We start from the raw sequence: 23,603 nt of genomic DNA, 5'->3' as shown, positions 1-23,603 counted from the left end.
CAGCAAGTCTGATGGAGGTAAAGAAGTGTGTGGACAGTGCTCTCAGAAATATAGTCTGGTTTTTTTTGTTGTTTTGTTTTGTTTTTGTTTCGTTTTATTTTGTTTTATCAGCCACTGCAGTTAAGGTTCTTATATATTCTGGTCTATATTTTCTGCTGTCACCTGTAGTGATACATTTACATGTAACAGTTGATGATTTCCTCTTGATGCTCTGTTAATCTCCATGGCTGCTAAGAAGAAAAGAAAAAAAAAAAAGTTGATTTTTCTCTCTTATGGTTTATTTAAACCAACTTTGTCATTCAATGGTCTTAAAATTCAAAGTATAGAGGTGACTCTTTTTAATTATTATTATTATTAAATCAAAAGTTACATTCAGAGTAAGTAATTCCTTAAATTGCTTCTTACTAAAGGAAGAATTCTTTTTGAAAAATAATTTATTCTTGTGAAGCTTTTTCATTTTTCTTATTTCTGGTTTAGAACTAAAATATAATCTTCATTATTCCTTATTCCACAATGCCACAATGGCTTTTCATTAGTCAACTATGCTTTTTTCCCCTTCACTATTACACTTTACTGTGAATGTTGAATGTGAAATATGTCAAATGATTCATAGTTATCACTGTGTTTAGTAGTATATTGAAAACAAAATCATTTTTCCTTTAAAATTGTTGTTCAGAATTCTGCATTATTGGTTTGGGGGACTATATTAATAAATATTTAAATAAGTTTTTAAACATTCTGATTATATCAAAATCATTTTTACAAGGCATAGCAAGACAAAAGAAAAACTGTTGAAAATTAATTTGATATGATAAAAGTTTCACAATTTTCCCCTTTTTTTTTTTTTCATAAGGGGTCATTAGATCCTTTATTTTCACATTCTGCACAGAACTGTTCACAGAAATCCAGTCATATCTCACAGATTTCAAGTAGTGATTAATTTCAACAATCCTTTATGAAATAGCTAAATTATCTGAAAAAATAAAAATAAAAATCTCTGAAATAGATGTAGCATCTGTAACATTTTATTTTTTGTCATTGTAATCACTATTTTTAGCCGCCTATCTTTTTCTGATGCCCTGTAAGCTTAAGTATTGAAATTACAGTGAAAATGGCTGTCTGAGCTATTCCCAGCTTGTTAGTGAAATATATACATACAATGCATATACTACAAGCCTATGTTTGCACTATTTACTGTCACATTTTGGTGACTGGAAGGATTATTCAGAGTTCCTATCTGAACAAAAGTGAAACTTCAAAATCTTTGGACATCACCTATCGCAACCATATAATCTGAACAACCTGGCCAGAAAGAGAGTTGATTTCATTATCTCATTTCAAAATGTCACAGGTACTATGACTTTTCAGCACTACGACTTTTCAGCTCTAAAAATGACTGTAGAATTTTTTTCTACCATGTAATTTTTTTATCTCTATGCAAAATTTCTCTTGAGAAACTTTTCCTTCTTTATTTTATATTGAATTAACATAACAGAGAAAGTACTTTGCTTGCTTTAGAGATGGTGGAGTCCAGGATCTTGCAAAGAGGAAGCAGGGCAAAAAGCAGGATCACAACCCTGGACTTCAGAAGAGCAAATTTTGGCCTCTTCAGGGACCTACTTTTAAGAATCCCATGAGTTAGAGCTCTAGAAGGACGGGGTGTCCAAGAGAGCTGGTCAGTATTCAAGCAACACTTCCTACAAACTCAAGATCAATGTATCCCTATGAGTAAGAAGGCAAGCAAAGAGGGCAGAAGAAGACTGCATGGATGAGCAATGAGTTCCTGGCAAAACTCATACAGAAGAAGATTGTATATAGCATGCGGAAAAAGGGACAGGCCACTTGGGAGGAATATAGGGACATTGTCAGAGTATGCAGGGATATGACAATGAAGGCCACGACCCATTTGGAATTAAATCTGGCAAGGGATGTCAAGGGCAACAAGAAGGGCTTCTTCAAATAAATCAGTAGCAAAAGGAAGACTAAGGAAAATGTGGGCCCACTGCTGAATGGGGTAGGTGCCATGGCGATGAAGGATACAAAGAAGGCAGAGTGTTACAAAGAATGACTTTACTTTAGTCTTCACTGCTAAGACTTATGATTATCAGACCCTAAAGACAAGAAAGTCTGGGGAAAGGAGGACTTTTCCTTGGTCGAGAAGGATCAGGTTAGATCAGGTTATTAAGTCAAACTTGACACCTGCAAATACATGAGCCCTGATAGGATGCACCCATGAGCACTGATGGATGTTACTGCTAGGCCACTCATCTTTGAAAGGTCACAGGAAAGGTGCTTGGGGACTGGGAATAAAGGCAATGTCACTCCAGTTCTCAAAGAGAACAAGAAGGAGAACCCAGGAAACCACAGGCCAGTCAGCCTCACATACAATGCTGGAAAGATGATGGAATTGCTCATGCTGAAGGTCATCTCCAAGCACATGGAGATCAGGAGTAGTTAGCATGGATTCACCAAGGGGAAATCATGCTCAACTAATCTGGTAGCCTTCTATGATAGTATGACTGGCTAGGTAGATGAGAGGAGACCAGTGGATGTTGTCTACCTTGACTTTAGCAAGGCTTTCAATACTGTCTCCTATAATATCCTCATAGGCAAGACCAGGAAGTGTGGGATAAATGAGTGGACAGTGAGGTGGATTGAGAACTGTCTGGATGGCAGAGCTCAGAGGGTTGTGCTCAGCAGTGGGAGTCTAGCTGAAGGCCTGTAACTGGTGGTGTCCCACAGGGGTCAGTACTGGCTCCAGTCTTGTTCAACTTACTCATCAGCAGTCTGGATAATGGAACACAGCGCACCCTTAGCAAGTTTGCTGATAACACAAAACTTGGAGGAGTAGTTGATACACCAGACAGCTTTGCTGACATTCAGAGGGACCAGGACAGGCTTGAGATATGGGTGGAGAGGAATCTCATGGAGTTCAAAAGTTCAAAAGCAAGTGCAGGGTCTTGCACCTCAGGAGGAATAACCCCATGCACCAGTACAGGTTGGGGACTGACCTTTTTTATTTTGTTAACCTTTATTAACATTTATTACAATATAACATTTGACTATACAAGTGCCTGTTAAAAGTAACACATATGACAATTTTTCATTTATTGTATAGAATGAGTGATTTTGGAGGGTCGACCCTGGCCAGCAGATAAACATCCATACAGCTGCTCATTCACTCTTCTCTCCTGCAGGATGGGGAGAAAATAGAAGGAAGGCAAAATGACACATGGATCAAGGTAAAAACAGTTTAATAGGTGAAGGAAAATCTGTGTGTGCAAGCAAAACAAAATAAGGAATTCATTTGCTACTTCCCCTTTGGCAGGTAGATGTCCAGCCACTTACTGGAAAGCAGTATATGTAATGGTTCTTTGGGAAGATGAATGCCGTAGCTATGTATGGCCAATTAAGGCCATAACTGGCCTCCTTTGGCCAGTTAAGGTCAGCTGTCCCATCTATGTCCCCTCCCGACTTCTGTCCACTAGCCTACTCACTGAGGAAGCAAAACATGAAAAAGAGAAAGCCTTGGCACTGTGCAAACACAGTTCAGCCATAGCTAAAACACCGGTGTGTTATGAGCATTGTTTTATTCATGAATCCAAAGCACAGCACCGTACGGGCTACTATGAAGAAAGTTATTTTCATCCCCCCCCCCAGTACAGTGATAAAAAGTGAATACGCAATAGTAGTACAGATCTATGGATATTTGTCTAAAACCTCATTTTAACATGTGTGTGATCCTAGGTCTCATTTACTGCATAGTATCATATCAAAACATTTTAAGAGAATAATGGACTTTACTATATATAGTATATAAGTATACTATAAAAGGATATGAAGGGCATCAGTGCCATACTGGTTTAATACTTTGAAAATTTATTTTGGAAGCAAATTTAGGACAGTATATATACAGTATACTTCCAATTTCAGCTATGAACTCATATCTGAATTGGATTGAAAGATATCACTTCAGGTGCTTAAAATTAGGAACATATTTATATATAACAGCAGTTTCATTTAAATTATTTAACACTATGTAAGAAATACTTAGCAGTGATATAGAGTTCTGTTTTCCAGGATAGTAATCAGCTTCTAACATGGGTTCATGCTTTCTCTTTGTGACATTCCCCATTTTGTTAAATATATATCCTCTTGCTCTGAAACCATGGGAAAATACCCTACAGAACCAGTTACATTTGTCACTAGAACACTGCCTGTTTGTTAGGAACTAGTCTTGTAATTAGATGTTCCACGGAATTCTCATAACAGATGGCACTATTCAAATTTTTGTAACTTTCCAGAGTGACTCCTTATTTTAAGTAAAATTACTAAAATTCCTCTTAGAATACAGTGTACTTGAATCATCTGAAAAAAAAAAGAAAAAAGAAAAAAGAAAAAAGAAAAAAGAAAAAAGAAAAAAGAAAAAAGAAAAAAGAAAAAAGAAAAAAGAAAAAAAAAAAGAGTACACATTTTATAGAGTAACTGAAATTCAGTAGTTGGAGTTTTTCTTATCTTTTAACTCAGGATCCAATTTCTTCTTTCCCTTGGAAAACTACTACTAGGAAGGGAAACGGCATTTATCCCAATACAACTAAAACCATTATTGACATCACAGTGAACACCTTTCCCTAAATAAATTGGTCATCGTGTCCTCAGTCACAACTAATAGGCTGTGACTTCCTTCAGTGCCCTGTTTTTTTTTTTTTTTTTCCAGTCAGTACAGGTATTCCTTTTGTTTGAAGGTTTTCTTGTCTCTATTTGGCTGTTCATCCAGTCAGTGCTACTTTCAAGGAATATGCCCATGTATTAATTTTTTTTTCTTTTTTTTTTTTTTTTTTCAGGTTTACGTCTTCCATCTTCAATGGCTCCACCTCAGCTAATAGAATTCAGCTCAAAGCTCCAAATAGAAATGCATTTCTAAGTGGAGTTTCCCCTCTAGATATTAACTTCATTGAAATGTCCTTATGTTCCATAAAACTGGAGGATGAGACTCCATGCTGACTGTTCTCCCTCCTTTTTCATGTTGGGGACAGTCCAGTGTTACAGTGCAATCCAGTACAATCTTTAACTGTCCTGGTATTCAGAAATGTTGGTGATTTTTATTTTTATTTTTTTAATCAGCTACCATAAACTCTTTAAGCTTGTATGAGTTGCTCATCAGCAGTTTACGTTTGCCAGCATCCTCAGACTAGTTTTACAGTACATTATTTTCAGTTTTTCTTTTTCAGTGGTTGGATGTGATGGTTAATGGTTGGACTTAATGATCATAGAAGTCTTTTCCAACCTAAATTATACTATGATTCTGTGATTCCAGTCTGTGCTGCTTTTGGTTTTGGAATTCCATTACAGTTTTCTCTGGCGTGGATATGAAACAGAACTAGTGGGTGATTTTGTTATGTAATTATCAGTAAAACCAAAGAAAAACAGAGAATATTTTTATATATTCTCTTTATATATTCTCTTAGAGAATATAAAATTATTAATTATTCTCTTAGAGCATATAAGAACAGAAAATATTTATTCTATTCTATTCTATTTTATTTTATTTTATTTTAAACAGAGGATATTTAGAATGTCTCTAAAACAGCAATCAGCCTTTGTTTTATCTAAAACTATTGAGGACAGCTCCAAAGAAGATCTGGTAGAATTAAAAGGTTACCCCCTCCTGCCACCCTGTACAATGACTTTTCTAAGGGTTAATAAAAGTCACACACCAACTGGCAGATGTTAGTGAATATCGGTTTTTCACCTGACACAGCTTACAGCACTGTATATTACTTACAAAATGTCCCATAAAGGATCCACAAATTGAGACACTGAGGTTTGAAGTGGTTTTGTTTTTTCTTTTCCACCACTGCTGAGGTTTACTTTATTTTTCCAACTTTATTCTTTCCCTGGTGTTATCTGCTACTTTGAAACTCTTGGATCAACTACTTTTATTTCAATTCCTGAGATCCTTCAGCTTGAACCATTACTTGTTCCATCAGCACATATTATTAATATGACTCTTTAATTGGACCATTCAATTGCCTTTACTCTTCTGGGTCTTGGTTTTTTTGTTGTTGTTGTTGTTGTTTTTCTCATTTTTTTTTTCTTTTTTTTTTTCCTGATTTGCTTTGTTTTTCTCTTGCTGGTCCTTCTTGCAGCAGGAATCATAGAATCATAGAATATCCCGAGTTGGAAGGGACCCATAAGGATCATCAAATCCAACTCCTGGCACCGCACAGGTCTGCCCAAAAGTTTAGACCATGTGACTAAGTGCACAGTCCAGTCGCTTCTTAAATTCAGACAGGCTTGGTGCAGTGACTACTTCACTGGGGAGCCTGTTCCAGTGTGCGACCACCCTTTCGGTGAAGAACCTCTTCCTGATGTCCAGCCTAAACTTCCCCTGCCTCAGCTTGACACAGTTCCCACGGGTCCTATCACTGGTGATAACGGAGAATAGGTCACCTGCCTCTCCACTCCCCCTCACGAGGAAGTTGGAGGCTGCGATGAGGTCCCCCCTCAGCCTCCTCTTCTCCAGGCTGAACAGGCCCAGTGACCTCAGCCGCTCCTCATATGTCTTCCCCTCTAGGCCCTTCACCATCTTCGTCACCCTCCTCTGGACGCTCTCCAACAGTTTCACGTCCTTTTTGTACCGTGGTGCCCAGAACTGCACACAGTACTCGAGGTGAGGCTGCACCAGCACAGAGTAGAGAGGGACAATCACTTCCCTTGAGCAACTAGCAATGCCATGCTTGATGCATCCCAGGATACGGTTGGCCCTCCTGGCTGCCAGGGCACACTGCTGGCTCATATTCAACTTGCTGTCAACCACAACCCCCAGATCCCTCTCTGCGGGGCTGCTGTCCAGCGTCTCGTCGCCCAGTCTGTACGTGTAGCCAGGGTTGCCCCATCCCAGGTGCAGGACCCGGCACTTGCTTTTGTTAAACTTCATGTGGTTGGTGATCACCCAGCTCTCCAATCTGTCCAGATCTCTCTGCAAGGCCTTTCCACCCTCATCCGAGTATCACATACCCCAGCCACCATCTCATTTCTTAATGAGGAATTTTTTATACCATCTGCATTATAGCATAAAAATTTGCAGCTCAGTCAATTGTATACCTCTCCTTCTATTTCTCAGTTTTGGCTAACAATTGTATCTCTACTGTCTTGTGCCTATAGCCACAGAGTAAATTTATAAGAAGGTGTAGTGCTACTTTTGTTACTACTGCCATCACTACATCAGTAATACATTATTCATTTCTTCCAGTACAAATAAATTATTTTTTAACATCTTTCATTTTTCTCTTACTTCTATCCCATTTCTTGTTTCTAGTACCGCCCTACCAGGATTTTGCCTGGAAATTCCACATTCTCAGAAGTTACACTTCTACATGTTGAACTCTTTTCTTGTATAGTCTACCCAAAATTGCCCCTTTTTTTTTTTTTTTCCCTTAAGAATCACACTTTCTTACTTGCTTTGGGCCTTATATGCTGTCCTCAGTACTTGCTCAATGTTTTTATATATCCTGAGAAAAGTCCTTGTTTGTAAAATAAATAGGTTCTTTATGAAAATAACTCTTTACAGATGTATTGCAGTTCTAGATATTGTTCAGGCCATGCACATGCAGACCAGCATTCTGCAGTTTTCTGAACTGTTTTACATCTGTTTGACTGCATCTGCCAGCCTCTCTAATACGTACAGACATGTGCAAACTAGCACTTAACATTCAGGCATGGGGCCTGAAAACAATCTAATAATTCAGTTAATGCGTATCTCAACATGAAACTGTCATTAGCCTCCAGCAAGATCTGTGCTGTTTTAACTAACACATTTGCAGTAGATGGAACTGGACATTACAATGTACAATATTGTCACAATTCATGGCAGGAAGAAAAAAATAAATAAATAAATAAGGTTTCTAACTGTATGGATTTTCCAGCAGGATATGGCTACAAAAGTCTCCCTTTGGTGAGAGGGAAATCTTGTAGATATACTATTCTTCTCCACTTCCTTAACAGGAGGTTGAATCCTGCTATTCTTGCTTTTATGAGTCGTTAACTGAGAGCACTAGGACAACTTTCAGTCACTCTTCCAGATCCTTTTAGCTTTGTTTCCTCTATCTTTGCCTGCATTGACAGTCTGCTGAAGAAAACTTTGATTTTCTCCAGCATCTTATGAGAGTTTGCTAAGTGACAGGGTGGTCTGAAAAAGCCAGAGGATGTGTACTTCCAGCTGGCTGAATGTCTGTGCCCTTTCTTAACACATAACCTGACAATGAGGTCATATATATATAACCTGAGGGTATATATATATATATACTCCTCAATGATTCAAACACCTAAAATATTCCCATTATGTTACATGGCAAAGGTAAGTTACCACTACATTTCTATCATTTCTGTACCTACCCATGTTTTTCATATAAGTCAGCAGGATTTTAGTTTAAAATATGTTACTATGTAGTTGATCTGTTCAAAGAGTCCTCAAATAAGAGAACAACTTTTTTTCTGCTCTCTGACTAGCCAGTCCAATCACTGTTCTTCCCTACTTGGTTCCTTGATCCCTTTCACCCTGGGTTTCCTGATTTCATCCTCTCTCCCTACATGGAGACTGACATAATGAAAATCTACTTGCCCAATGCCTGCTGGGACTTGAGGTCCAATGCTTTTTTCCATTTACCTTTGGTTAATGTGTTTTCCCTTTTTGGCTCAACTAGGAAGTGCTCTGAATGCAGAGGGCCTCATTGCTTCACCTGGTGGTATTCTTACCTGCAGTTGTCAGGAGCAGAAATTGAAAGAAGTTGCAAATATATGTAGAAAGAGCGTGTGTACTTGGTCAAGGGCCCTTTTCCAAGGCAATAAGGGATAATTACGAAGGGAAGAAATGATGGGAAGGAACCAAGTCTAGTCAGTCATGCTAATTTATGAGATCACATGAGGATGTAGGAATGTTTATGCCAGCAAGTCTATCTGATCAAGGATTTCTAATGTAGGAGACAATCACAAGAAACAAACCTCTAATTGGTGGGCTAACAAGCTACAGGCACCACTTCCAAGAAGGATGAACCTTGCAACTGATAAGATTGTGAATCAAGGGGGCACAGACTAGGAGGGTGCAGAAACTGCAGAGCTCTGCAAAAACATGGGGGATGTGCAGGGGAAAAGGTGAGCAGGAGGAACAAAAAGGGGGGATAGGTAGAAAAGGGTAGAAAAGGGCCAGTAGCATTTAAAATGGGGACCAGTCAATATGATTGTCTGGCTGAGCCCTATGCCTGATCACCGCAGTCTGTCCTATCTTCTTATACATTTCTCACATTAAATCCTTTTCCTAACCATCTCGCTGTGTATTTATACTCTCTTTGTCATTTGTGTGTGGGCTGAGAGGATTAAGTGCCAGTGAGTAGCAAAACCTGGATGTGGCTGAGAAAACCTTAGTGCCAGCTTGTGAACTCAGGTTGGGAAATGGCACGCTGGACTGTTGTGCTAAAGGAGAGAGTGCAGGAGTCTCAGCACCAGTTGCTGGTGGGACCTGTGTATGTGCAAGTGGCATTAGTGCCAGCTACTGGAGTCAGGGCAGGGGTGTAGCTGACCATGGACTGTGGTGCCAGCTACTGGAGTGAGTTGGTTCCTAGTATCAGTAGTTTGAGGGGCCATAGTTTTCTGGATGTGAAAAGGTCATACAGACTTTGAGCCTGGAGTGCCAGCTGCTGGGGGGGAATGGTCTGACCGGACTGGGTGCCAGCTATTAGAGTCAGACCTGGGTTGTAGGTGCCCCTGGCTTGTGGTGTCAGCTACTGGGAGTGTGTGTGTGTGGGGAGGGGGGACTCAATGCCAGCTGGACTGGACCAAGTGGAGTTCCCTACTCCCAGCCACTGGCTCTGGAGAGGTATGTGTTCCCAAACCAGCTATTGGGGTAGAATTGGAGTGGCTATGTGTATGTCATTTGAAAGGATAAGTGTCAGCTTGTGTGGGGGCAGTCTTGAGTAAATTTAGTGCTGGCTACTGGAGTCAGGCCTGGGCTGTAAGTGCTCATGGACTATGGTGCCAGCTACTGGAGTGAGTGAGGGTCCTAGCACCAGTAGTTGGAGGGGCCATAGCTCTGTATCCAAAAGGGGTCCCACAGAATTTGAGTCCAAACTGCCTAATGCTTGGCGGGGGGGGGGGGGGGGGGGGGGGGGGGTGCTGGTGTGAGTGAACTGGGTGCCAGTTATGGAGTCAGACTGGTGGTATAGGTGCCCTAGGCCTGCGGTGTCAGCTACTGGTGTGATGGTCCTAGCTTCAGTAATTGTAGGGTCCTCTTTCTTTATACCTACGGAAGGCCCCATGGACTCTGAGCCCAGAGTGCTGGCTGGGGTGGGGGGGCATGTGGGGGGGTACAGTGTTAGTAGGCTGGGTACCAACTACTGGATTCAGACTGGAGGTGTAGGTGCCCCCAGCCTGTGGTGCTAGCTAATGGAGCAAGTGGGGTCCTGGTATCAGCTACTGCAGGAAATGGGGGTCTTCTGCTCCCAGCCAGTGGGGCTGGAGCAGTGTGTGTTCCCAGACTAGCTATTTGGAGGGGTGGGGGGGGCATGGGGCAGCATGAGTGAGGCAAGTGCAGGCCTCCACACTGACAGCTGGAACATGGCCACGTGTCCCACAGCCACTTGCCTGGTGCCAGCTGCTGGGGGGAGAGGGGGGGTGAGTTGAGTATTTATGGTACACAGCATAGCGTGCATGGGGTGTTGGTGTATGTGTTAGCAAACTGTAAGCTGGACTAGCTGGTGAGTAGCAGGGGCCTTGGATCTATGCCAGGGTATCAGGCAGACGGTGGGTCCATGCTGGTACAGCCAGGGAGTCTTGCGAATGTGGTGTTCCTGAGGAACAAGTGTGTGAGTGTGTGCATTAGCAAACAACTTTAGGCTGGACTAGCCAGCAAGTAGGTGACCTGGGAATCAGGCAGGGGTGCTGGACAGACAGAAGGGTCATGCCGGGTGCTCAAAATGTCTGTGAATATATGTGTGTACTCATAAACCCAGAGTCCTGTGTGCGTCTTCACTAGTGAACTTCTCTCCCTACCAGCCAGAGAGGAGGGAGGAGTCTCAGCTGTCTATGTTTGTTTTACGTGGGTCTTGTTACATGTTCTGCTCTATCCTGAAAAATACATACCAAAGATGAATTCTCGAGGAACCTAAGTGGGGAAAAAAAAAAGTTATAAAAAGAGCTTTTAAAGAAGTCAAGTATGAAATATATCTTCAAAATATAGGTAGATACTTGGAACGCACTACCAGAGGTACTTGGAAAGGAGTTGTCCTGCTTTAAAAGAAATAGTACCTGCTCTTCAGTACTTTAAGGAAACAGAACAATCATAATTACTCTATTTATTGCAATATAGAGGAGACTATCTCTGCTCTTAAAGGGCTTTGGTTACCTGAATATTGTCATAAAAACTTTACATTTATTCCCATTGTGATTAGGGAGCCATGTACAGATAAGTACAAAACAGTAACACCCTGACATCTGGAAAAAAAAAAAAATCAGAATTTTATTTCTATTAGTAACCACATAATGATTCATAATTAGTTGTGATTTTAAAGCCACGTTGGTATTCTTTAAGAGATAGCACATGATTTCTGGTGATATAATTTCTGTGGACGACAAACTTCTCTCATGATACTTCTTTGTCATACTGTTAGACAGGAACAATAAAATAGGTTTATGATGCTCTAAAATATGTTGGGAAATGCAGTTGAGTTTGTTTGCTTGTTTGTTTAATGTTTGGCTTAGAAATTGTTTAATATTCTTCTCCTTTTTGTCCTTTCTGAAAAAATCTTCACAGAATAAAAATAAAAGAAACCCAAAAACTCAGCAAGATTTGAAAAGTTCACAGAAATATCACTACTGTGGAAAAACTAAATCATTAAAATCCATTCTTGGGCATCACAAAGTGTAAATTTACTTTTTATTGAACTAATCTAAATTTCTCACTAAGATATTGCAATAATTCATAATAATTAATAATGTAGTTAAGCTTGCTCCTGTTTAAAAATTTACTTAAATTTTAAAATCAATTCAAAGTCTTTGAGAGCTGCTGAGTGCATTAGCTTTTACTGTCAGACAATACATCAAAGAAAACATAAAATAGCAAGGAAGCAACAGACTCTGGTGTCGAAAACAAGAGCCTTTTATAAACACATTAATGACAAAGATAGTGTTTTTCACTCAGTATGCACTGAGGCATAATGAATTTAGGGCCCCAAACTGAAATATATTTTTCTCTGGAAAACACAGTAATTTAAACAACCATTGATTTGTTACCTGGTGCGTTGACAGTTTATGATGAGTTTCTTCAGAGCCAACTTATCTTACTTTTCAGATATAAATAATGCACAAAGGAAAGAAAAAAATACACACACACAAACAAAACCACACATCCACTTATTTTAATGGAATACTATCGTTATTGAATTCTCAGGTTGCTTAGGTGATATACAAGGACTCATAGAATCAGAAACAACATTCAATTGCTGTTCAAGAACTGAAACTCATATTAATGTGCATATTTATTAATCCTATTTTCATTTAGTAATGTAACCTACTTGTGAATAATAAATAGCTTTCTGCATTTATAAATACTTTAATGTGTTATTTTTATGTATTTTATTTCTTATATTATATGATTATTCCTGCCAATTGGAGGAATAAATAAGTGGAATTTTAAACACATATCAATATATATGAATTTGCTCATTTGAAATATTTTCTTAACTGGTAGTGGTGGAATCTTTAAATGGAATTTGTAGAGTTATATATAATTTTAATAAGTAATCATCATTGATAAATATCATGAATAAAGGAGCCAGTTATTTAACTGTAAGCTTAAAAGTCATTCCTTCATTGTAAATAAGTCAACAAAGATATCTAGATTATCAATGAGGAAGAAGACTTCCTAAAAGAATGAAAAACACCTAGGGAAAAGAATGCCACAAACCTCAAATAGATGCATCAAATCTGTCTGTGGGGGTAAACTTTCCTTCTCCACTGAATATACAGAGAAATCAAATAATATACTCAGATTTGAATCTTAACAGTTAGAACATTAAAACTGTGTGAAAATAATTCTCCAGAGAAGATCCAGAGTCTGATTTCTCTTTTACTTTTTTTCCCTATTAATTTATAGGACAGGTCACATAGAAAAAGACATGTAAAGAAGACTAAGGAAAAGGATACATGGAATACCAAGTAACGTCATACAAACCTACTACAAAACCTCCACCTGAAAGCACCGGAGTAACAGCTCAAGATCTGTTAAAATATCTACAGGTTCTCTTGGCATCAAAGTATGGTTGCAGCCTGACCTCAGCACATGTACAATGAACTCACTCTTCTATTTATCTGTAATTTAAATTTAATAAAATCATGAGCAAATACACAAACATTCATATAATTCATATGCGTGTATGCATGGATAAGCTCACTTGATATTTGGCTTCATAAGAAATGGGCTTTTTGGTGCTGCTTTTAGGATTTTCTAGGTAGAATTAATGTAGCTCACTTTTCACTCTCTTCTATGAATTATTTAAAAAAAAAAAGCTCATCGGGCTGCTATGGAGGAAGTGAAGTAATCTTTAAGTCTATGGAACAGCTTGCCTAAACCCCAGACAATGTACGTAGTCAAAATAAATTTACTGAAGAAATGGTTTGCTAATACGAGAACAAATTTAAGAATTTTTTTCTTTTTTTGTTTTTGAGATGAAAATAGCATTTAAAACAGGATAAGAAGGTACTTTATGAATCTGTGAAAGCTTTTCTAATTCAAGATATTTTTCTGTTTTCTAACCTTTTGCATTTTTACCATTTCTCAAACCGTTTTTCTCTCTCCTTAAATATCTTGCTTTTTTCTTTTCTTTCGTCTTCTTTCTAGATACTCTTCTGAGTGTTTTCTCCATGGCTGTGTGTTTTGCCCTGCTGCTGTTTCTTTTGAAGTCAGTGGCAAATCTCTTATTGATTTCAGTGTGAGAAAGATCAGCTTTCACTCCTTTGCTTCTCTCCATTTTACCATCCCTAATAGCTGGTAGCAAAATCCCACTGACTGTGGCTCTGATCTCTGAAGTGCTGGTACATCGTGCTTTTGAGTTTTGATCCCAGACAGATCTTTCTTTTTTTTTTTTTCTTTTGACAGCCAGAACAGTATCGAAATAGATGCACTAATATGTTGGGGAAAATATAAAAAAATAAAAAAAACAACACGGGGGGTAAAGGGGATTATAAACTATGTTTTATTCTTTTCAGCTAGTGCTGAATGTTAAGATTTCTTGTGTCATGTGATCTGTCTTTCTTAACTACTTATCTTCTTTCAGTCATCATGCTCCTGGTGTTCATTAATTCCACCCACCCAGTAAGAGAAGTGGGAAGAGAAGTTAACCATTCTGTGATTCTGTATGGCTATCATTTGTAGAAAAAATAGAAAAAACTTAGCAATGATTTATTTAGTCAGAATTAAAAAAAGAGAACATAATAGCTGTATGAAGGATAGAAGATGGACCTTTTAAAATTGCATTTACATTTTTGTTTTGTATTTTTATGTTAATGATATCATACTTTTGGTGGCCAATGGTCATGTGGAAAATTGGGTGTAAAATACGTGACGCAAAATCAACATATGTATTAAATAGATTTACATATGTTTAATTAACATGCATTTATCAAAATTTGAATTTTTCTCTTATGTATCCATTCACTATTTTTTAATATTATATGGGAAAACATGGAATAGTAAAAAAAAAAAAAGACAGTAAGAACACATTCTTACATTAATATATATTTGTTTAATAATCAAGAAGGGTAAATTTAACTGTGGAATTGAATATATTACTAAATTATCTATAGAAAAACAGTTTGTATTTAATATAAATATAAAGTCATATTGTTAAGATAAGAACTAAATGGGCTCTCAAACCAAACTAAGTTAAGCTGTGTCTTTTTTTGAGTGGTAGTGACACTGCCACAGGAAATTTATGACTGTTTCTGATGTTGCCAATTCAAGAATAAAGTCAATGCATTGTATATAAAAGAATCACAAAAAGTATTTAGAGGTTGTGCTCAAGGAATTGTTCTACTTAACAAAGTGATATTTGAAAGGTAGATTAAACAATGTAGATGGATAAATTAAATTTGAATTTTATTTTATTAGTGATAAAAGTGTAATGAAATCCAGTAGCTAGAAGATAAAATTCAGCAAATTCATCTTAAAGATGAGTTTATTGAAAAACTAAACTTGGACCACTTTACGGAAGGATATAACAGCATCTTTAGCAATGAAACCTTTTAGCTAAGAGTGGCTATTTTAAGAAGAGGTTTTAAATCAAATCAAATGGGTATTTATCCAGGAAAGCCTAAAGATGTAAGATATTCAACACATCATATTAAATAAGCATATCTTCTATCCTTTTAATTAATAAGGCTGATAAATATGAACAATCTATTGGCAGTTATTTGCATCTTTAGTCCTAACCGAATTCACTTTCTTGTCAAGTGATACATGAAAGAGTAGCTCTATCTTCAGATGATTTCATTACACATGGACTTTTTTTTTTTTTTGCATGTATGACTAATAATTCTTTTTCAAGACACAGAAAGGAAAAAAAGAAAGGATTCAGTTCTTCTTTTAAGAGCAACAGAATGCAATAGCTCATTTATTGATTGATTCTTCACCAAATTCAGTCTTTAAGGAATGTTGTCAATACTGGCAATATATTAGCAAGGAAAAAAAAAAAAAAAAACCAGGCTGGCAACTTCTTTTTTTTTTTTTTTGAAGGTCTCTGTAGGCCAACACAAGACATTTTATTAAAGTTCTGTAAGTCTACATTACATGCCAAAATTAGGAAAAGTTAAGTTCAGTCATGGAAAAATGTTTTTTATGAGTTGCTATCGTACCACTCTTTTGCCAAGAATCTGCCAATGGTAAACCTTGTACCCTTTCTGCTATTGTTTCCAGCTTCCCTAAGTATTTGTTTTTCTTTTATCAACATCTTTATAGTAATGCAGAGTCTTGAATTTCAAGGTATAAGGCATGTGTAATATCACTGAAATTATATAGATTCTCTGCTAAAAAGATTATTTCATTTTTTTTTTAATCAGTATTGAATAAATAGGTTATTGTGCTAGCAATGTTTACATCATGTTTAACATCGTGTTTAACAATCATCAGTATAGCACTGTGGTCCAAGCCTAGCAGAATAAGCTAAATATGTAATGTTCTTGTTCCACCCTAAGAATAAAGTTGATAACTGAAAATTTTGGTACATTTATTAAATTAAAATGGACCTGGTCCCTTATGAACTAATTTACAACACTTTGTTTTTGTTACTGACTGTTGTCGTTTGTTGGTTAAACTGTTCTTTATATCATGACATTCTTGATTTGCCTATGGGCAACTCTTATTGTCAATGTATGTGAATCATAGATTGGTTGAGTATGGAAGGGACCTCTGGAGATCATGTGGTCCAACTTCCCTGCTCAAGCAGGAACACCTAGAACAGGTTACCCCGGGGCCATGTCCAGGCAGCTTTTAACACCACCAAGGAGGGAGATTCCAAAACCGCTCTGGGCAACCTGTGCCAGTGCTCATTCAGCCACACAGTAAAGAAGTGTTTCCTGATTTCCAGCTTGTGCCCATTGCCTCTTGTCTTGTTAATGGGAACCACTGAGAAGAGCCTGCTTTCATCTTCCTTTCATCCTCCCTTTAAATACTTACATACATTAATGAGATTCCCCTTGAGACTTCTCTAGGCTGAACAATCCCAGCTCTCTCAGCCTTTTCTAACTGGAGAGGTGCCCTCCATTATCTTCATGGACATACTGGAGAAAGTCCAGTGAACGGCTAAGTCTCTCTTGTACCAGGGAGACCAGAACAGAACACATTACTCCAGTTTTGGGCTCATTAGTGATGAGCATAGGGGAAAGATCACCTCCCTTGACCTTCTGGTGATACTTTGCCTAATGGAGCCCAGGATACCTTTAGCCTTCTTTGGAGCAAGGGCACATTGCTGGCTCATACATATACAATTTTAAATAGACTAGACAAACACATATAGAGAGCAGTTGCACAAATTCATGCTAGAGAGGTACATGCCTGAGTAATCATGGACACTGGCATAGCTGGTGTGTTAACAGTTGCAGGCTGTTCAAAGTGCTCAAAGTATACATGGTAGGGAATCTGGTTTGAAGATCACTAACTCCCTGTACCCTTGTACAAGTATGCAGTTCTCTGGCGGCACTATTACAGTCAGGCAGTTAAAATAGGACAAGACAGTCAGCTATGCTTCCTTTTTAAAAGAGCTAGTGTGTAGTGTATGTGGACTGCATGGGCTTCCTAGACACTCAAAAAATACATGTTCTTTTTTGGTACTGTAGAAAACAAAACAAAACGTACAGGCCTAGCATAATTAGGACTGTTCCATACCCAAGTTTCTAAGGATAATGGACAGCTGAAATTCTTTGGTATCTGTCTTGCCATTGTCTAGGACAGAATACAGACTTAGACCTTTAGTAAAACACAGTATAATCATTTTTATGCTTTGGAGGTGTTTAGACTTTTTCTGTTTGGTTGGTTTTTTGGACTACTGCCATGATCAGGGTAACGAAATGGAATAAATGAAGATTGTAGACTTCAGCCTTCAGCTGTTAGGATGATTAAGCTATATATGAAGTGCCAGATGTTTTGTTTTGTTTTATTTTTTTAACAGAATTTCTTTGGCGTCTTATTGATCAGATTGTCAGAACTGAAAATTAACATAAAGCAATAGATGTCAATTGATCAGTTCTTTACAATTAACTGTAGCATATATAATATGTGTAAGTTTTCCTACATGAGTTTTAGGGACTAATGCTGTCTGAATCTAAATTATATGACATGTATTAAAATAATATACACAGTTGTAAAGAACATAACATGAGGTAATTAACCTTTTACTTATATCACTGCAGCTCTATTAAAACCACTAATAGATTCTATCTCTGAAGAGGACTTTTCACCAGGTTTCAGCTCAAAAAATATTCATAGCATGGAAAAAAATAGCTGGAAGCTAATTCTGATATATTGAGTGAGATTCTTAAAAGAGCATACAGTGCATATTTCCACTGAAATCAATCAAGCATGTGGGCACATATTTGTGAGAGAAAAAGAACTCATTATTTGCAAATCTAAATGAAGTAAAATTAATTTACAGCTTAGTTTTAATGCTTATTCCCCATATCAGAAAGAGCTCAAGCATCATTTATAGCTTTTGTAATAGTTTGTCTATACTACTCTTTCTGAGAAGAAATGCCTCCTAATTTCTAACCTAAACCTCCCCTGGCACAACTTGAGGCCTAGTCCTATCACTAGTTACCTGTGAGAAGAGGCTGACCCCCAGCTCCGCACACCTTCCTTTCAGCTAGCTGTAGAGAGTAATAAGGTCTCCCCTGAGCTTCCTCTTCTCCAGACTAAACAACCCCAGTTCCCTCAGCCACTCCTCAGAGGACTTGTCTTCCAGACCCTTCACCAGTTTCGTAGCCCTTCTCTGGACACATTCCAGGGCCTCAATGTTCGTCTTGTACTGAGGGGCCCAAAACTGATTACAGTACTTGAGGTGAGGCCTCACCAGAGCTGAGTACAGCGGAACAATCACCTCCCTAGTCCTGCTAGCTACACTATTCCTGGTACAAGCCAGGATGACGTTGGCCTTCTTGGCCACATGGGCACACTGCCAGTTCATGTTCATGAATCCATGCTGACTGGGTCTGATCCCCAGGTTGTCCTGCACATACTGTGTGATTGCATTCAAGATGACCTGTTCCATCACCTTTCTTGGCACTGAGGTTACGTTGACAGGCCTGTAGTTCCTCATTTCCTCCTTACGACCCTTCTTATAGATGGGCGTCACATTAGCAAGTCTCCAGTCATACAAGACCTATCCAGGTGACCATGACCGCTGATAGACGATGAAAAGCAGCTCAGCAATCACATCCACAAACTCCCTCATCACCCTTCAGTGGATCCCATCTGGCCCCATGGACTGGTGACAGTCCAGGTGGAGCAGCAGGTCTCAAACTGTTTTCACCTGAACTGTGGGGGATTTCTTCTGCTCACCATCCCAGACTTCCAGGTCAGGGGGCTAAGTACTCTGAGGATAAGTGGTTTGACTAGTAAATACAGATGTAAAGAAGGCATTAAGAAACTCAGCCTTTTCCTTACCTTCTTTAGTCATGTTCTCCCCTGAATTCAGGTAAAGGATGGAGATTCTCCTTGGACCTCCTCATGCCATTAATATATTTGTAAAATCATTTTTTGTTATCCTTGACCATAATGGCCAGGTTGAGCTCATGCTGGGCTTTAGCCTTCCTGATTTTTTCTCTGCATATGCTGGCAACTTCCTTGTGCTCTCCCTAAGTTGCCTGTCCCTTCTTCCACTGGGCATAAACACCCTTTTACTGCCAGAGACTCAGCAAAAAGTTCCCTGTTCAGCCACACCAGTCTCCTTCCCTGCCATTTCTGAATGAGCAGAAAGTTTTATCCTCTAATTAAATAAGAGAATAAAAAATAAAATAAAATAAAATAAAATAAAATATAAAATAAACTAAAATAAAATGTTCATTTTTTAATCATTATTATTACTATTAATGACTAGAAGTCATGGTCAACGCAAATTATTACACTGTAGTCTTACAGACACCTGATCTTAAGAGAATAAGATTCTCCTGCGAAAAAGGCATGTTTGACTATAGCCCCAGAGAGGAAAGGCCAGTGACTAATCATACAAGTTCACTGCCTGAGTTCATTTTTTTAACTGTTAAAAGAGAAACTGCACAGCATAAAAGTAGTATCAATAATGAAGACCAGTTGGAATATTTTTGTACCAGCACTTAAAAAAAAAAAACATCTCCAATATATTTTGAAAAATCAAAGAGGCTTTTATATACTCACTAATGAAATATGCCAAAGTGCTGTTAGTAGCAGGTTTAAAGTGTCTTTTGCTTGTGGTGATTAAACCCAGCAGGCGTGCTTGTTTTACAAACAGTATCTAACTCTTTTTGTGTATAACTCATGGAGACACATAATACATTTGCTATCACAGATGAAGAAGTGCAAGAGCTTTAGTATCTTTCATATAACATCACTTTCAGGAGAGGCTTATAATGGAAGGCTTTCATCTGACTGACCGAACCTATTAGAGTGAGGCCCCAGACTGCTGTTAGCTGCTGTTCTCCAGTCTCTAAGACATTCCAATGGTAATACAGAATTAGATTTAGTACACATAGGAAAGCCTTTTTAAACCACCCCAAAAAAAAAAAAAAAAAAAAAGATTTTTAGGAAATAGTTCTTAACTCACGCTTCCTTTGTACCATGTTCCTACTGAACAAATAGAAATAGGTAAGACACGTTCACATTAATCTATTCACCTCAGAGAAAAAGAACAGGCAGTTTTTGCTGCTTAGCTTCTGCAAGGGCAATAAAACCATATTATCAAAGAGCAGTGCTCGTAGCACAGAATAAAGGACACTCAATAAATTAAGCAAACAAATAAAAAGGATTTTCAAAAATAGTTCTGAAAAGTAGTTCTCAACTTACGTGTTATTTGTAATTTGCTGTCCTGGGTTTTTACCTTATACGAGTTTTTTTTCTGCTTGACTGCAGACCATTTGTTTCATGTCCAATGTGTGCATTATGGTGCATTGTAGTTTTTCTGTTTGATTGTGCCTCTATGGATTTTTACTTCTAACCAGAAGTGTATGTTATAAACTAAAAAACCTAAACGTTAAGTCAAGATTTGTATTTCATATGAATTATTTAGATGCTATCTGTAAAATCGTGTTATTTAATTATTAAAAACACATACTAAGTAATCTAGCTCAGGTTTTAATGGTAGATATTGTATAGACTGCTTCTTGAGAAGCACAGGTGTACTTACTTTCAGTGTTCAGAGCAGGTATTCATGTCCACTGCAGTTCATTTGTCTCTTAGCTGTCACATCTGTTTCAGTGACATATGTGTTCACTCACTAGCCATCTGGTGAAAGTAAATCAGATTGTTAATTCTATTTCTGGAATTCTACTGTCTTTTACTGCTGTGCCTTAATTCTATTAACACAACCATTGAGAAACTTTTTGCCAAGATAAATACCAAGCACAAATGAAAGATAGTTTTGTAGTTCATTAAATAGGCAATAGAAAGGCAGACTCTGTGGTAGGCAATAAGATGCAAACTCTGCTTGTCTTGGCAGAGTACTAGCTGATATTGCAATCTTTATATGGCCTTTCCAATTTATCATGATAAAATTTGTTATACAGTTCTCAGAAAATTCAAGGCTACATTTACAAAAATTGTGAGATATGGAAAAAGGTATCCTCGTGATGTTTAGACTCTGGTGACGATCTCCATGCTTACACACTGCCATATTGCTCCCAGCACTTTCAGTGGCTGTAGATGACAAGCAGCAAACAAGCTATCCAACTGACCTCCAAATCAAAGCAACCCAACATTTAGGGCAGGGTAGAATACACGGTCTATGAACCAACTGCATATGTGTAGTAGGCACAAATGATAGGTGTCACATCCTCCATGCTTAAGTAGTTTACAAGTTCCCATTACTCAGAGTTGCACACATAATAAAGCCATGTTTCTCAACTAGGAACAACTAGTCAGATGACCACTGAGGAATTAGGGTACAGTCTGAATAAAGTGCTCTGGAAGGCTGCATCCATCCTAGAATCTGCTGACTATGTTACACTTCACATTTCACAACAGGGAAAAAGAGAAACACACCTTTTACAGGAAGTCAAGAACACATTGCCAAACTAATAAAATGTTAACAGTCTACACCACTTATTACAAGTATTCTGATACAGTGATGCTGACATTCACAATCCAAAATACCCAGTGAATGCCAAACAAAATGTATTAATTATACAATTTAAAAATATTACACAAAAATCTCCTAGTGTATCCCAATTCTTGTTATGCTGACTGCCCAGACCAGCAATACCAGTAGTCCTAAAGAAGAAAGGATGAGATTTACAGCAAGTTGTTAGCAACCCAAATTTTTCACCATAAGTGTTATCTTGATAGCTGCATTTTCTTATTTCTCAGTCCAGGATCCACTTGGGACTATTTGTGTGTGGTTTCTAACACAATTTTACACCTTCTTTTGTCTTCACTAGTCTACAGGTCCACATTATAGATTAAGTTACCACATACAGTATATTTCTAATATTAGATACTTGCTCTTTGTTCTACACTCCATGTATCCTGGTTTACAAGTCTATAGCTACCCCTGCTACAGAGTAAACATTCATAAACCCATGAATGGAAAGATTTTAAAACATCCTTTCAAAATTTCAAACTTTGTAAGGGAAAAAGGGATAAAGATATAATATACTCACCAAAAGGAGTGTTCTAGAGGTTCTAGGGTTAACGGATCAAATAAAAAATGTTAATGTAAATATTTATAATATGAATGCTAGCATACCAATGCTATTTTATGTCTTTTGTAGATAGCCTAGTGCATGAAGTGTTCTGTGATCTTCATAGCTGTACAAATTAAGATAGGCCATCATCACATTAAGAGAGATAGTGTATGTGCATCCTCTCTACAAAGGGAAACAAACTGTAATAAATAACAGGTTTATAGTGTTCAAACATGAAGTAATCAGACACAAAAAACAGAGTAGGCAAAATAATTTTATCCATTGTTTTTTTCTCAAAGAAAAAAAATATCACTTCTATACCTTTGCGTCAAAAAAAGGTCAGAAAAGGAGGGAAGGATTGGAAGGGAGTATCTCCTCTAGCTATGGCTGAAACTAGGTAACTGTTTTTCTTTCTACAGCTGTGGAGATGACATGACATGAGGCACATTTTGTGCTTCTAGGAAAAAAACACATTGCCCTGTTATGGATCACTCTTTAGGCAAGAAAAAATGCAAAACTACAATCTAGCTCAGTCCAGAAATCTGTCTCTTCATATGTGCTGGTAAATATATTTATGAATGAAATCAAACAGAGAAAAAAAAAATTAAAAAATAGTTATTTTAAAAAGGTGAGGTTGAAACAAGAAAATATAACAAGAGCACCTCTATAAAGACTAAGAATGAAACAAGTCAAAAGATGAAATAATTTTACATTTGAAATACCCACTTTGAAATTTAATGACTTGCTACAAAAGGTAACATCTGGTTCTGTGCAAAAGCAGATTAATGTGTATCCCTTGATATCTTCAGAGCAGGTGTATCAAAATTGAAGAGAAACATCAACGCCAAATTCTTTCTGGTTGGTATTCCACTGTGCTTGAAATTAGGTCTGCTTGATGGGTAATGAATTCCTGATGATGTCTGGAGACATAAAATAAAAGATTAAATTTAGAGTAATCATCTCACGTTTCAATATCTTGATAGTATTGCAGGAGTCTTTACTTGTACATCACCTGCTATCTCCATTTTGACCTGCCATCCATTAACCTTTGGTTCACAAGTGCAGGGGAGCTAACATATTTTTGGGGAAGTAAATGAGGGAGGGAGGTACTATAAAAACAGACATTAGCACTGAGCTAGTTCATTAGAAATGTTAATAAAGAACAAGAAAAAAAAAAGTCTCAAAGTAGC

General features: G+C 37.7%; 1 protein-coding gene across 1 annotated transcript in view; it reads right to left on the bottom strand.

Annotated features, from left to right (window-relative positions):
* The window catches only part of LOC308193833 (uncharacterized protein), a 568,958-nt gene that overhangs the window by 1,303 nt on the left and 544,052 nt on the right, over window positions 1-23,603 (bottom strand). Inside the window, exons 18-21 of the mRNA XM_080588912.1 lie at window positions 23,140-23,333; window positions 20,919-21,016; window positions 12,959-13,008; window positions 11,137-11,158 (exon numbers count right to left, since the gene is read on the bottom strand). The gene's annotated coding sequence lies outside the window, so the exon portion shown is untranslated. The remainder of the gene's footprint in view (window positions 1-11,136; window positions 11,159-12,958; window positions 13,009-20,918; window positions 21,017-23,139; window positions 23,334-23,603) is intronic.

This window comes from Anser brachyrhynchus (genome assembly GCF_964034855.1).
Source record: "Anser brachyrhynchus genome assembly, chromosome: 4".
NCBI lineage: Eukaryota > Metazoa > Chordata > Aves > Anseriformes > Anatidae > Anser > Anser brachyrhynchus.
Note: the sequence above shows the minus strand (reverse complement) of the source record. Positions and strands in the feature narration are given on the sequence as shown.